Source organism: Sminthopsis crassicaudata, chromosome 3 (genome assembly GCF_048593235.1).
Source record: "Sminthopsis crassicaudata isolate SCR6 chromosome 3, ASM4859323v1, whole genome shotgun sequence".
Taxonomy (NCBI): Eukaryota; Metazoa; Chordata; class Mammalia; order Dasyuromorphia; family Dasyuridae; genus Sminthopsis; species Sminthopsis crassicaudata.
This window is the reverse complement of record NC_133619.1, coordinates 362,535,405-362,552,220: the sequence shown is the minus strand read 5'-3', so window position 1 is coordinate 362,552,220 and position 16,816 is coordinate 362,535,405. Positions and strand designations below refer to the sequence as shown.

Here is a 16,816-nt window from a genome sequence, read left to right as displayed (position 1 = left end):
TATTGATTTATTTGATTTATTTGATATCAAGTTGTTGGTCAGTAACATAACCTCCACTTATAACATTTGTTCCTATAGACAATAAAATCCATTTTATGGTGATTTTTTTATGATATTTTTTGGCAAAGTATTGTGCTTTCTGTACTTGATTGAATAGAGACAGAAGCTTATCTGCCTGCCTCTCTAGCCAGAAAAAAAAGTAAAAAGCAAACAGTGATGACTCCTGGGAGAATGTTGCTACATGGATCCCTGTGTCATTCATCCATTCATTCAGCAAATGTTTATTGAATAATTACACCCATCATTGTTGGGGATAGAGAGAGACATGAGATAATTGCCTTGGTTTTTTAAAGTTTACAGTAAAGTAATAAAAGATGGACATTGGAAACATTCTTTAATTTTTGTTATTTTTTTACTTTTTAGTGTACTAGGGTAATTAAGGTATCATTAAGTTAATATACTTTCCAATTCTCTCTTCAAGGCTAACTTGAAAGGAGACTCTTTGACTTTTAGTCATGCATGGAATCATAACTCCAGCCTCAGACTAGCTTGCTTGTCTGACACATGAAGTTTGGGAATATATGAAGAAGGAGGCAAGGTCGTTCTCCTCTACTGCTTCCCTCCCATGCCTCCCACCCCTTTCCACGTGGCTAGATCAGAGATCAGGGTATGGGTGGTGAACATGGTGGCACTTGGCCAGAATCAAAAGATTGTACAGAAATGCAGAGTTGCAGCTGGCTTATTTGTGTTTTGATGGTGGTGTGGGTGCAAGAGAAGAGGAGGGACAGAGAGAGGAAGGATAGGTGATGATCCTGTTGTAACCATGAGTGATCCCAACTGTTAAGTCACTATATTCTCTCCTGGGCATTGAAACAGAGTGTAAAGTGTAGAATAGAAGAGAAAGAGCATGAATCTGGATTCTAGTCCCCATTCTGCAGCTTACTGGCAACAAGGTCTAGGCCAAGTCATTTAATAAACCTAAACTGAGGGTGATGGTTGTTTTAATCTGTAAAATGGAGAAAATGTGTATTTAGTTTACCACATGAAGCTTTTTGAAGGGCATATTAAGTAATATTGTGGTAATGTATTTTAGACTATTAGATAAATGGGAGGAGGAACTAAATCTGAGATATAATTAGTATAGGAAATTGCTGGGTGAGGAAACTTCTTCTAACAAAGCATATTGGTATGATCTCTGAAACTTAGAGAATTCCTAGACCACAGATCCAACTTGAGGCCAGAGGACTGCCCACTCTGACAATCCTCTGTAGTGCTACTACTCAACCAGATTAAGTTGTGAAATATTTCACAAAATGAATAATAATACAATAGGACAGTGAGATGGCACAACAGATAGAATGCCAGGCTGTGAATGAGAAAGATTCAACTTCCTGAGTTCAAATCTGGCCCCAGACACTAACTAGCTGTGTAACCCTGGACAAGTTACTTAATCCTATTTGCCTCAGTCTCCTCATCTATAAAATGGTTTTGTGAAGGAAAAGGCAAAACATTTTAATATCTTTGCCAAATGTACCCAATGCTGCTTGGACACAATAAGAAAAATAACTGAACAAAAAAAGTGCATGGTCTCCAAATTAAGTACTTTTTTCTCTTTTCTTTGTATTCCTAGAACTTAGTGCAGTATCTAGCATATAGTAAGTGCTCCATAAATACTTGTTAATTTTTCCACTGTACCATGCTGTCTCCTAGGTTTCTTTACTCTTGCTTCCCTGGTTTTTATGAAGGGTAGAGTAAAAGACAAAAGGGAGAATGGTTGAGTAAATACACACACACACACACACACACACACGCGCACGCACACACACACACACACGTGTGCATATATACATATATACAGGGCACAGGGTTAGTTAACTCTGTCAGTAAAACCTTTGCTTTTGAAGCCAAAATCCCTATTTAGATTCTGTGTGGCCAATTAGCTTTCCTCTGTTCCAAGGTTGCAGATCTGTTCCCTAATTCATACCATTTTGTACATTCTTGTTGTGGACCACAAGAGAAACCAGGGGAGAGGAATAAGGGTTACCAAAAAGGGAATTCATCTCTATCCCAGGTAACACAGCTTCACATTCATGGCCCTAGAATTGGTAGGTGATGAGCATCATTGTCATATTAAACAGATTGGGTATAATATACAATATGGTAGATAAGGCTATGGATAGGCAGATAGTTAGCCTGGCCCTGTGCAAGAGGCTTTCTTGACAAGTTATGTTATAAACACCATCTAATTGTAATAAAGCATTTAATTACAATATGCAAGCTCAAATGGTTCTAGTAATAATATTTATGTCCTTCAATGTACTTCTGATTTTAAGTTTCTTTAGTTACCATTTATCTCCTGGTCTGATAAATCTTGACATTCACTTGGATGTTTAATTTGTCTTCATGAAGATTTGACTTTTCTTCCTGAAAAAGGAGGCTGGTTGCTTTGGGTCTCTAGACAGGTTGTCTGTCTAGAGTCCTTTGTAATCTCTCTTTAAGGTAGGATAGCAGTGAAAAAGTAGAAAATGTTTATTTTTCAGGAATGCCAGTAATTTTAATCCTTTAGAAGACAATTGAGTGACCTTGGACAGTGAAGATGGAATGGTGTAGTGTGGGGGGTAGGGTAGAGAAAGCATGGCTATATAGCGCAAAACTCTATTTCTATTTTTAAGGTCATCAGCTCATCTTTAAGTTATCTTTAAGATTTTTCCCAGCTCTATTTGACTAGGATAAATTAACTTCTTTCTCTATTTGAATAAAGGTATTTGTGTGTCACAGTGTAGTACAAAAAGTGTGAATTTGTGCTAAGAAGACCCAGTTTCAAGTCTTATCTCTGAAATGAAACAAATCACTTTATTGGGCTTCTGTATTGCTCACCTACAAAATGATAGTGTTGAATCTGGTGACCCTCAAGGTCCCTGCAAGGGATAAATTCTGAATTCCAGTGATTCCCTAGGCATAGACAACCACAGATCTCACCTTTCCTGAAGACAGAATAGTCAGTTACAAAATGCTCTATGATTTGAACAACTCAAGAAGACTATCTTATCCAAAAATATGCCCTCTCCATTCCTGCATGGTTCATTGCCCAAATTCCTTGGTTCAGGACTGGAGTTCTTTGGGGATAAAAATGAACTTTTTTGAATGGTTCTCTTCAAAATATAAGTAGCCTTGAGGAGACTGGGGGGAGAGGGGGAGCAAATAAGAGTAACACCTCAAGTCACTAATATCACAGAGTAAATGAGTCTCCTGATAGCTCAGTTCTTTTAGCTTCCTCTACTCCTAGACTTAGAGGGCTTCTTATATTTGAATTGATATGATGAATATGGAAATATGTTTACAAAAATTGCACATGTTTAACCTATATAAAATTGCTTGCTTTCTAGGGGAGACGGGGGAGGAGATGGGAAGAAGGAGAAAAATATGGAACAAAGGTTTTGCAAAGATGAATGTTGAAAACTATCTTTGCATGTATTTGGGGAAATAATACAATTAAAATTTAAAAAAATTAACTGATAATTAAATTAAATTGATCCAACTAAAGTTTCAAGTCACTTAATCCCAGCCCCATTTGCCTCAGTTTCCTCATCTGTAAAGTGAATTGAAGAAAGAATGGCAAACTACTCCAGTATCTGCCAAGAAAACCCCAAATGGAATCATGAAATTCAGTCACATCTGAAAAACAACTCAACAAGGGACATAATAGGAAGAATACACTGTCTTTATAGCACCCTTCCAAGAGTACATTTTGGTTCTTTATTCATTACCTCTTCTCCTTTTCTTCTATTTCTCTCTAACTCCATCTAGAGACTTGTTTTGTTTTAGTTTTGGGATGGGTTTTTTGTTTGTATTTTCTGATGCAGCTCTATCAGAAACACAATAATATGACTTTGGGCAAATAATTATTTCTCTATCTTCCTCAGGTTCCCCAACTATAAAATTAGAAGATTAGAAAGATGAAGTCCTTTAGGGCTTAAAAAAAAGTCTCATGATTTTGAGCTCTTCCTTTCTCTCTACCTTTTAGACTTTCTCCAAAACCCCTCTCTCTTCCTCCTTCTTCCCTTCACTCAAATCTCTTGACTCTTTTCTCCTTTTCCCTGTGCTTCCTTTCCCCCATCTCTTCTTCTGTTTTTTCTTCCCTTCCTGTCTTTTATTCTTTTACCCACCTCCTGCTCACTTTTCTCCAAGTTCCTCTCCTAAAGCAGTGTTAATGCAGGCCCCACCCAGCCTGTAGAAGGATGGGCCCCAAGAGAACCAAGTTTGCATGCTTTGTGTTCTCTTGGCCCTCCCCCACCACTGGGGAGGTCAAGGCCCTGTACAGATTCGGATGCGCAGGCTCTGGGGCTGCAAATGATTTATAATATCCTGGACCCCAATCCTCCCAAGAGCGTTTGTCCAGCAGATGTTTTCCACCAGAACAAAAGAATTCAGAATTTTTAAAAGGGTAATAATGCTGGGTAAGAAGCTGACTCTAGCCCTGGGGTTCCAGGCCAGTTTTTTCTCTTCCCTTCCTTTTCCCTACATTAGGGTCTCCATTCTGAGACCCCTCCCATATTGTCCTATCTAGTTTGTCCTCTGTTGAACACTGAAGGACCTTACATTAGGAAGATCATATTACATTTCCTTTAAGAAATGGTTCCCCTGCCCACTGGGCCTCTTCATCCCTTTAAGGGGAGGGGGCCTGAATCTGTGCTGAATGTTGATCCAAGAAACAAATTTGGACAGGGCCCTTTCCCTCTTTCTTTTTTTTTTTTTTTTCTCTTATGACAGCTTCCTGAATAACTTCTTCCCAAGAAATATGGGGAGTCTACTATGATATTTTACAACTAACCAATTTTATTGGTTGATTTTCATAAGAGTTGGAATAGACCAAGAATAAGTGAATAATTATTTCTTCTCTTGTTTTATATATGAAGATTGGCTAAGTGACTTACACAGGGTCACATAGCTATTATCAGTCAGAATTTAAATCCAAAACTCCGCCCTATATACCAAGGGATATATGTTTGTGCCCCAGAATACAAAGAGACAGACTAGAAGTCAGGAAAACATGAGTCTAAGTCAGACAACAGATAGCCACTTGTTTTGTGCCTTGGGCAAGCTTCTTAGCATCTTTCTGTAGCATTATACTCATCTATGAAATAGGTATAATAATAGCACTTACCTCTCAGCATTGTTATAGGAATAAAATGAGATCATATTTGTAAAATGCCAGCTATTATTATTTTCACTCTATCCATTTTGCCCTGTGGAGTACAGTTACAGTAGAATGAACCAGTCCCTGTGTTAGGGTTGAAAGATGTCTGGGTGATGAGACATGTAAACTATTCTTTCCAAAAGATTGACAATGAAGGCTAAATCTGTCTCTGAGTAGTTCAGGGGTGTTGAAGCATCATGGAAAGGTCTGTGGGCAGGGGAGATCAGAGCATGACGCACTCTATTCACTGTGCCACTTAGCTGTCCATTATATCTCTAGTTAAATTATAAACTCTTTAGGAATGGGTACCATATATCTAAAATTTTTTGTGTCTTTTAATGCAGTGTCTTACATTAGCAAAAGATCATTGCACAGTTGGTAATTGATTATAGATTAGATATTTTTCTGCATTTAATACTTGATGGCAGGAGGCCATAGTGTTTATTAAGTTGGAATCTAGAAGCCCTGACCTCCAATCCTAGAATAATTGTGTGTCCATGGGCAAATTTTAATCCTATGAGTCTCAGGCAGCTCTCTTAAGACTGAACTGTTTTAGATGAATTGCCATTTGTGCTCATGGAGGGAATTCCCTTGGTTATGAAATCACAGATCCTTGGCAAACTTATGGACTCCTAATGTATATTTTGTAACACTTAGTGGCTAGATAGTTCTGGTTAGGTTTCTGGTTTAGGAAAGGAAGAGACTTTATTTTAATCTTTTTATATGTTTTATGTTCAGTTCAATTTAACTCCACAAATATTTATTGAACCCATCTCTGTGGTAGGTGTTATGGGAATATATATTAGATAGTTGAATAAAATGGGTTTGTCTATGTTATGAGAATATCACATACATTCTTCTTCTGCTGCTGCTGCAGTGCGGTAGCATTCAGATATTCAGTTTGACCAGTGGAAAAGTTCTGCTAAGAAGCTCCTCAAGAGTGGCTAATATCTATTACTAGTAGTTCATTCAGGATCCAACTTGTAATTCTTTAATGAGACTATTCCATAAGCAAGATATGAACTGTATTAACAAATGGATAAGGTACACTATCTGAAGGGGTTAACTGAATATTATTGTGATAACCAGGAAAATCATGAAATAGCTGACATTTATATAGTATGTTTTATGTTTTAGGATCTATACTAATTGGTTTACAATTATCTCAGTTAAGCCTCACAACTGCCCTGGGAGTTAGGTGCTATTATTATTCCCATTTACAAATGAGGAAACCAAGGCAAACAGAGAGTAAGATATTTGCTCAAAGTTACATAGCTGGATTAAGTGTCAGATTTAAACTCAGTTCTTCCTGATTCAAGGCTCTATCCCTGACCCAGTAGTTTCCTCCATAAGAATTTGCCTCCACAATAGCCTAGTGAGATTGTTCATTTAGAGGCTTGAGTGAAACCTGCCCTTGAGAATCCCCTGATATGAGATGACTACCTGTCCAAAAACATTCACTCTGCAATTTTAAAGAAACCCCCAGCCAAAAACCATCTGAAACATCTCAGCTGTGAGAGCCTTACAGCATCATATGAACACTATGTTCTTTCAATGCCTTGTGAGTTTTTCAGCACATAGCTTTTCCATTACAAAAGGGCCTTCCTTCAATAGCCATTCATTAAGAACCTACTATGTGCCATTTGCTAAGCACTAGCCTATCCTTATATTGATAGCTTTCTAATATTATATGAGCTATCATTATAATTCATGATCACATATATGCATAATATACATATGTGCAAGTATTTGTATGTATGTGTACATGAATGCTCTATCCACTAAGCCAAGTAGCTTACCTCCACATATATGTATATATGTGTACACACACACATATATATATGTGGTATATATACCACATATGTGTGTGTGTGTATATATATATATACACACCCATAAAATGTTTTGGGGATTTGAAGGTGAGTCTTGTTTACTACTGTTTATAACAGAAACCTGAGTACAAGGTAATAAAACATGATGGGGAGATACTGAAAATATGAATTCTTCATTCGATAATCTTTTAATCTTGCTGGGATGCTTAGATTTAAACACATGAAACAATTATAAATCAATGTTAAAAATCGTATAACCAAATCGTATAACTCAGTGGTGTGATTCAGACAATACATTGTAGGTTATGGAAGTTCGGTGAAAGGAGAGAACAGAGATGGCAGAGTGGTAAAGGAGGGCTATGTAAAGAAAGGACTAACCCTGAGCCTCAAAGAGTATGTTAGATTTGAGTTGGATGAGAAGAGGGAGAGGGTATCACAGATGAGGAAGGGCATGAGGAAGGGCATTGTGTGAAAAAGTAGAATGAGTATGTTGTGTTTTGGAGAAAGTTGGGGAAAATTGAGTAATAAAGTTAAAAGTTAGGAGACAAAATATATGGACATCCCTAAGTATCATAGGACAGCTAGGTGGTGCAATGGATAGAATGCTGGGACTCTTGTGTAATCCTGGCAAGTCACTTCACCCTATTTGTCTCAGTTTCCTTGTTTGGAAAAATAAGCTTGAAGAGGAAATGACAAACGAACCGAGTATCTTTGCCAAGAAAATCCCAAATAGGATTATGAAGAGTTAAATATGATGAAAAACAACAACAACAATAACAAATCATATTGAAGAATTTGTACATGCTGTGTTGGGTAATAGGGAATCATTGCAAGTTTTGGAAATTAAGTAGCATAATTAAAAAGACTATCAAACAGTAATGGATAATAAGGATTAGAGGTGAAAAAAAGCTAGAGTCAGGAAGAGTAGGGCATTAAGAAAAAAAAAAAGGGAGGTGGACATGAGGGCCCATGTGCCAGTGTTCTTGATATCATGTTTGGATTCTGGAGAAAAGTGTTCATACTGAAATGTTTTTGGGGAAAAAGGATAGTTTGATCTTCAAGTTGTCCATACATATCGGGTTTGTTTTAGCTTCCTTTTTATTACCAGGAATGTTGTTTTGCACATCTCAAGGGGAGGGTCAGAATGCCTCTGCCTGGTAGGTTGCTCAGATCCCAGTATGCCAAGCCAATTCAGTTCAATGAAATTTAATTCAAACAAACATTTATTCCAATGGGCAGAACATCAGAGGCTTTCCATATTCTGTTACCAAGGAAGCGAGTCCAAGAAGCAGTTCCCTCTAGGCCTACTTGAAAAAGGAATAACTAACCTGAGCTAGGACACAAATGTTTGAAAACCCTTAATAGTCCCAGTCTGCAGAAAGGTAGCTATGATTCTCATAGCTGTGGCTTTTACAGCATCTGAGAACAGTGGAATTTATTCTTCCTAAACCTGATATGTTATTTTATAGGAGGACACATTTTCCCCCTTGAAACCTAATTTATAGCGAATTGTCCTGAGGTTATATGAGGTAATGTCAAGTCTTTTGACAATTATCCCATTTTCTTTAACCTTTCCCCTTAGGTGTTCTTTTCTAACCCCATCATTATTTCTATTGCTCTCCTCAGGATCTATTCCAAGTTCTACACAGCTCTCTGAAGCTGTGGAATTCCTCTCCAGAAACAGATTAAAGCCCCAAGAAGTGCCAAGGAAGGTGGGAAGATTACTTCTTAATTCTTATATTCTTGCCCTATTCGTGTTGCTTGTATTTGACTTGTAGAATTTAATAGAAACACGGAGTCAATGAAGCTTGCCTGAGATGGAGATTCTCTTGACACTACATTCTATCTCTACTCCCAACTTTCCTCATCATGAACTATTACATTATGTTCCACTCATACCCCTACTCATACCCTGTTCTCCCAACTCGTTTGAGAGAGAGAGAGAAAGAGAGAGAGAGAGACAGAGAGACAGAGAGAGACAGAGAGAAACGGAGATAGAGACAGAGACAGAGAGAGAGGAGAGATAGAGAGAGACAGAAAGAGAGAAGAGAGAAGAGAGACAGAGACAGAGGGGCAGATAATGATCAAGTCCTGTTGGAATCTTTAATTCCTACTTATATACTATCCTTCCTATCGTTAAAACTCTGTCATTGGTAGTATTTTCTGGCCCTTACCTTCTGGTACTGCTTACCTGGGAAAATAGAATTAAATTTCTGGCTCTCTTCTCTTATAAAGCACAGAATAGGCTTTTGGACTAATCACAATCCAATGCTGGCTCCCTTGGACAAAAGTGGGGAATAGAATTTTCTGTATCTGGAATAGTGAATTGACTCAATTTACTTAGTTTTAGTGCTTGTATCTGCCTCAACATTTGTTCTTGACCTGCATCCCTATGACTGATAACATCTTGGTTCTAAATATATGCTAGGCTCTTCTATCCATCTTATATAATTCATTGATTTTTCACTTGCCTGACTCCAAATGTCCTGATACTGCTTGTGTATATTCTGGGATCTATTCTTCAATATCCTGGAATCTGCTTATTTCCTTAGTTTTTATTGTGGTTTCTCATATTTGCCTTGACTCCTCAAATCATCTATTAATCACACGTGGTTCCTACCTGTGAAATTTATAGATAAATATTGGCATCATTCAGAGAATTAAATGCAATATCTCCCCCTCAAAATCAACAAACTCCAAAATTAAACTCGTGATATAAGCAGCATCTAAAATAACCATATGAGAGAGAGAAAGAGAGAGAGGGAGAGACAGAGACAGACAGAGAGAGACAAAGATAGAGACAGAGACAAAGAAAAAGAAGAAGACAGGGGGGGCAGCTAGATGGCGCAGTAGATAAAGCACCAGCCTTGAATTCAGGAGGACCCCAGTTCAAATATGGTCTCAAACACTTAACGCTTCCTAGCTGTGTGACCCTGGGCAAGTCACTTAACCCCAGCCTCAGGGTGGGGGGGGAAAAAGAAGAAGAAGAAGAAGAAAGGAGGAGGAAGATGGGGAGGAGGAGGAGGAGGAGGAGAAAATTGGTTGACGTACAGACCGTGGAGGTGGGTTTGATATTTGCCAAGACCAGTATCCTTGGAATTGGGGACTCCAGTATTAAAAAGGCAGGCAGAGAGCAGAAATGGACATGGTTTAGTAATGAAATCAACCAATAAAAGAGTGCATAGAACTTAATAGCAAGGTAACCTTCAGCAATGGGAATAATAAGCGCTTCACTTTATCCATGTGAATATTAGTGAGCAAGAGGAAAAATGCAGAAGGTTGAAATAGAGCAGGGGAAACAACACTAGATTGTGTTGTTAGTTGAGGAAGGGCATTCAGAATGATGTTCAGGATGGAGTTCAATCAGCTTAATCATCAGAGAAACTATGTTGTGTTAAGGGGAAAGTGTAAGGAGAGAAAGTTGTAGCAGTTACATGCCCGGACTCTGTGGAGTCCAGTGGAAATTACTGTCTTGCTTCCAGTGAGTTGGGGTTGTCTGTGAAAGTTGTAATTTTTACCCACTTAAATGCAAGGACCTTCAGGCTAGAAATGCAGTTTTAGGACAAGGTCAGAGGGAAATTGGGCACCTGCTCTTTCTCTATCTTCCCTTTTCCATCCACCAATCCCACCAAGAGGGTCATTATATTTATAGGGTATGTTTAGATTTCATTCCATCAAAGTTGTATGTGGACTCACCCTGATGAAGATGTAATAAAAAGAACCTGCTCCCCCTTCCAGTTTCAAAAAGAGATGGATGCATTTTAGAAAGTAACAGCCCCTTTTAGGTTGTTTCTTAGAAACTGCCCTTTCCTCTATCCTGCAATTTTCTTCAATTGAAAATTAAAACCTAAAGAATCTCTCTGTGTCTCAGTCTCAGTCTCTCTGTCTCTCTCCCAATCGAGTTGGGAGAACAGGGCAAGAGTAGGGGTATGAGTGGAACATAATGTGATAGTTCATGATGAGGAAGTTGGGGGTATAGATGGAATGTGGTGCCAAAAGAATCTCCATCCTCAGAAGATGATTTCTTTGCCCAGCCAAAGAGAACTGCTCTTAGAAAGTGTTTGTTTCCTTTATCTCGAAGGGGCAAATTAGAAAATTAGGCAAAATAGCAGAGTAAATCAAGGCCCAATGTCTTGACTAAAGCAGCAGTTTATCTTCTGCTCTGCAGAGGATGGCAGAGATTCATGTAATTAGAGGAGCCTGATGCCGTTGTGGCACTTAACATGTTCTGGTAATTCGGGGGATGGGGGTGATGGAGGGCGGCAAACTCCAAGCTGTCACTTTGCGCTGGAGCACAAATGAGATGGAATAGCTAAAGCCATCTGGTGTAATAGTCTTTAAAGAGCCCATGTATATCACCCTACTTCAGGCTTCTCCTCCCCAAGCCAGGCAGGGTGTCTGATTTTCCCCACTGAGCGCCAGCCTTGTTCAGGCAGGTGGAAGGCTTCTCACTGAGGATAGTTTCTCCCTTGGACCAGAACAGGGCCAAAGCCTTTGACATATTAAGCAGCAAATATACAATCAAGTAATCTTTGAATTGGTAGGCCACACAGTGCTATGTAATTGGGCTAGATACTAAGACAAAAAGATAGTTGTCTTTAGCCTCAAGAAACTTATATTCTCCTGGGGGAATATAATGAGCACACCACATTCGCATAGGAAATCTAAAGAGGATGAAAGTGTCAAGGGGCCCCAAGATCAAGGAGAGTAAAAGTGCTAACAGGACCCAAGTTCAGGGAGGATTTCACTGAGAATTTGGCTGGGAAAGTATTCCTTAAAAGAAAGCTACAATGTAAAAAATCTCTTTTTCCTCCCCAGTACCTAGAACAGTGCCAGGAAAGTAGGAAGTGTTTAATAAATGCTTATTGATTGAGTTTGAGAGAGAGATTGTATTTTATTTTCTTGTTTATAAAGCTTTTTATTTTCAAAACAATCATGGAAAATTTGACAACATTGATCTTTGCATAGCCTTGTGTTTCAGATTTTCTCCTTCTTCTCCTCACTTTCTCTCCTAATTGGCAGACGATCCAGTATATGTTAAACATGTTAAAATATATGTTAAATCCAATATGTATAAACATATTTATATAATTCTCTTGCTGCACAAGAAAAATCAGATAAAAAAAGAAAGTAAATGAATAAGCAAACAAAATGCAAGTGAACAACAAAAAGAGTGTGAATGTTATGTTGTGTTTTACATTCAGTTCCCATAGTCCTCTCTCTGGGTGTGAATGGCTTTCTTCATCACAAGATCATTGGAACTGGCATCAGTCATCTCATTGTTGGAAAAAGTCATGTTCATCAGAATTGATCATCGTATTATATTGATGTTGCATTGATGTATTATATTGATGTACAGTAATCTCATATCACTTAGCATCACTTCATGTAAGTTTCTCTAGTCCTCTCGAAAATCATCCTCTTGAACATTTCTTATAAAACAATAATATTCCATACCACAACTTATTCAGCCATTCTCCAACTGATGGGCATCTATTGATGGGCTTTATTTGTGTGGAAAGTGTGTTGTTGTTTTGCTTATATAGTTCCTGACTTTCTCTTGGCAGATAAATTCCCAAATATTTTATACTATCGACAGTTATTTTAAATGGAATTTCTCTACGTATCTCTTGCTGTTGGACATTGTTAGTGTATCTACTGGGATTGTATCCTAAAGAGATCTTAAAGGAGGGAAAGGGACCCACATGTGCAAAAATGTTTGTGGCAGCCCTCTTTGTAGTGGTAAGAAAAGGAAACTGAACAGATGCCTCTCAATTGGAGAATGACTAAATAAATTATGGTATAAGAACGCTATGGAATACTATTGTTCTGTAAGAAACGACCAGCAGGATGATTTCAGAGAGACTTGGAGAGACTTATATGAACTGATGCAAAGTGAAATGACCAGAATCAGGAGATCATTGTACATGGCCACAAAAAATTATATGATGATGATCTGATGGACATGGCTCTCTTCAACACTGAGATGATTCAAACCAGTTACACTTATGCTGTGATGAAGAGAGTCATCTACACCCAAAGAGAGAACCATGGGAACAAAGTGTGGAATACAATGGTAGTATTCTCACTTTCTCTATTGTTATTTGCTTGCATTTCATTTTCTTTCTCAGTTTTTTTTTCTTCCTTCTTGATCTGATTTTTCTTGTGCAACAAGATAACTGTATAAATATGTATACATATATTAGATTTAACAGATATTTCAACATATTTAATATGTATTGGACTACCTGCCAGCTGGGGGGGGGGTAAGGGGAAGGAGGGGAAAAGTTGGAACAGAAGGTTTTGTAAGGGTCATAATGCTTTGAAAATACATACATATGCTTTGTAAATAAAAAAGTTTTAATATAAAAAGGGTATGAACAGTCTGATAACTTTTTGAACATAGTTCCATATTGTTCTCCAGAATGGCTGGATCTATTCACAGTTCCATCAACAATGTATTAGAATCCCAGTTTTCCCACATCCCCTCCAACATTCATTCTTGTCTTTCTTACCCAATCTGAAAGGTGTGTAGTGGTATCTCAGAGTTGTCTTAATTTGCATCTCTCTGATCAATAGTAATTTAGAGCACCTTCTCATATGATTAGAAAGTTTTAATTTCTTCATCTGAAAATTGTCTGTTCATATCCTGTGACCATTTAGAGGATATATTTTAGAGAATCACAGAATTTGAGAATTTGAAAGGATTTCAACATCTACTTTGTCCAACCTGTACATGAAAGAAATTTCTACTGTATATTATCTGATTTCCATCATCTCCTGAACAATCCTTTTGGACTATTGGATAGCTCTAGTTGTAAGGGAAGTTTTTCATGAACAAATCTAAAGTTATTTTTTTCCATTTCTATTCAATACTTTTTATTCTAACTTTTGGGGAACAGAACAATTCTATTTCCTCTTCCACATGGCAACTCTTTAGAAATTCTTATTTCCTCTTCCACATGGCAACTCTTTAGAATGTTTTTATTTTTCTTCATTCATAATCTTTATTAAACTGTGAAAAGAGTAAAGCATTAAAAAAAAGATTTAAAAATTCCTGCTCCAACTGATCCTCATAAGATAAGATTACTCTCTTTAGAACACTTTCTGCAGTCTCAGTGCCCTTCTTAGATAAAGATAAGAGCATTTATTACCATGTGCCAGCTCTGGGCTACACTGAGAATGTTGTAGTTTTTGTCTTTCATTATGGAAGAGGACCATAACATCAGGGAAGTGATACCTTGACATGCAAGTGAATTGAATTTAAGTGAGGAAGGTCACCAGCCTCACTTTTTTCCTTTAGAGCCATCTGGATTCAGTGGCAAGCTCAGGATAACTAGAAATGGCCCTAGATGCAATGTCCATTAGGAGTGTATATACAATTAAAAGGACAGTCCAGGCTCTCAAGAAGCTTACATTTTAATGAATACATAAAGGGAGCTGAAAAGTAAGGGGAAGCCCTAAGAGTCATAAATCAAGTTTGAAGTGAAGATGACTGGTGTTAGTGCTTCCTCAAATGAATTCCAGGGAGGTGGCAGTAGTGGTGGAAGTATGACCAGTTCTTAAATGGTGACACCCAGTACTACAGACAGTACTCCAAGTGAGTGTGAAAAAGTAAGAGTATAGAGCATCACCTTCCTAATTTTATGGCTCATGATTTCCCAAAGTATCTGTGAATAAATGTCAGTTGGTTTGTGAGCTTGGATAGAGAAAAAATAATATGCCTTTATTTTCACTAGTATTTAAATGAAATTTACATTTCCTGAAATTATGAATTAAAAAAATTATTCGGGCAATACATAGGCTTGGTCCATTAGAGGTCCATGACACAAAACAATTTAAGAACTTCTGTTCAAGATCTATGATTCTGTAATGGACTGGGCACCAGGTATATGCTTTACTGTATTTGTGCATTTATTTATTTGCCATTCTACATTTTTTTTCTTGATTCTTTGTGAATCTCAGGAGAGCAAAATAGCATCAGTGTATATATTTGGAATTTACTCCTTTCAACTTAATGTGTGCAAACTCTTCTGAAGACAAAGAGTGTCAGTTTCTAATTATAGCCTTTTGAGTCAAAATGACCAAACCCCCCCCCCCCTTCCCTAAACCACACAACCTGGCGGCTTGGGAACACATGTGCCATCTTGTTACTTGGGAGGAAGTTTTGATGAACTTCAGATGCTTTTGGTGCTGCTTATGGTTAGTTGGAACAGAGATTTGGCTTATTAATAAAGTGTCTGTAGGGTGGAGCTGAGAAAAGACAAGTCTGGGCCAAAAAAAAAAAATCATTTTAAGAGGTACTTTTCAGCAGATCTTATTCCAAGATTTGGATTCGTCAACAAAATTGCTTTTTGCAAATTCCAAGATTCCCAGAGGGTCTGGACAGCCCCAGCTTTTCATACCCCTGTCTGGTTTGTCAGGTGAGATAACAGTTTATCTGCATAATAGTATCTTGGCACTTAAATCACTTTCCCAGAAAAAACTCCAACTATTCCTATAAACCTGTAGTGTTTTCAGTCCTTATGATCTATTAGGTTCTTCAGGATTTGCTTATTATGAGCATCAGGTATCTACTGAATACCTATTGAATCCCCATTCCTGTGCAAGGCACTATGGGGAAGTAAGAAAATGAAAAGTATAAGGAACAGCTCCTACTTTAGAAGGGTTTATAATTTAATTGGAAAATATAATAAAACAAAACAAAATTAATACCTGTGAAATGGAAAACAATCTGATTAAGTATAGTTTAGAATAGACTGTATGTGTATGTATGTACATGTACACAAAGTTAAAAATGAGCTTTATATTGAACTTGAAATCATGAACTGAATCTAGAAATTTGAGTTTTAATCTTAATTCTGATACTTATTTACTATCTTAGACAACTCACCAAACCTTTCAGAACTTTGAGGATCTTTGAATCCTTAAAAGAACAATATATGAGACAGAAGTACTACATCTTGACACTTTCTGGTTCAATGATCCTGGGCAAATCACAGCAGAACTGCTCATCCCAAGGCCTGTACAGTATAAATTGTTGAACTGTATTAGGACTCTTTCCTCCATTAAGAGTTCCATACATCATGAAATAACAGATCTAAATTAAATATAGCATATATAGTGTATGTACACATATATACATGCATATGTACACACACACACATACACACACACACACACACACACACACACACACACACATATATATATATATATATATAGTGTACGTATACATGATTCAATATGTCATGAAGCACTTCACTGGGTAAATTGATTTCTTAGAAATTGCTTTGTTTTTTCTACTTTGTGCCTCTTGAGAAGAGAAGGATTGATATGATGTCTACCTTTATCATAAGCAGAGTTAAAAAATCAGGAAAAAAAGTACGTAGACAAAGTTTGTTTTTTTAGAAAGGTCCTAATTTTGAGCAACCAACTCCATTTGAGTAATTCTTCTGTTTCCCTTAGTTTAGAACCTCCATTGTATCCCGTCCTCTTTTAGCTTCTGTTTGATGTGCTCCCATCTTCTGCATCAACCCCCTTGAAAATTTTCCAGTTTAGGCAGCTAGATGGTGAAGTGGATAGAGCAATTCAGGACGACCCGAGTTCAAATGTGATCTCAGACACTTAACATTTCCTAGCTGTGTGACCCTGGGCAAGTCACTTAACCCCAGAAAAAAAAAAAAAAAAAGAAAAGAAATTTTCCCATTTAGTGTCTCATCCCTCAAGGCAATGACAGCTCTATATAAGGTGACAGCCAGTTCTATTTATCCAATGCTGTGTGCTC

At 37.5% G+C, this 16,816-nt stretch overlaps 1 protein-coding gene across 5 annotated transcripts in view; it reads left to right on the top strand.

Moving 5' to 3' along the window:
• Positions 1-16,816, top strand: part of GLI2 (GLI family zinc finger 2) — a 401,511-nt gene that overhangs the window by 29,402 nt on the left and 355,293 nt on the right. For 2 of the 5 annotated variants that reach the window (XM_074301783.1, XM_074301785.1), the window contains exon 2: positions 8,656-8,741. The exons of the other annotated variants lie outside the window; for them this stretch is intronic. The gene's annotated coding sequence lies outside the window, so the exon portion shown is untranslated. The remainder of the gene's footprint in view (positions 1-8,655; positions 8,742-16,816) is intronic. 5 annotated transcript variants of the gene reach the window in all.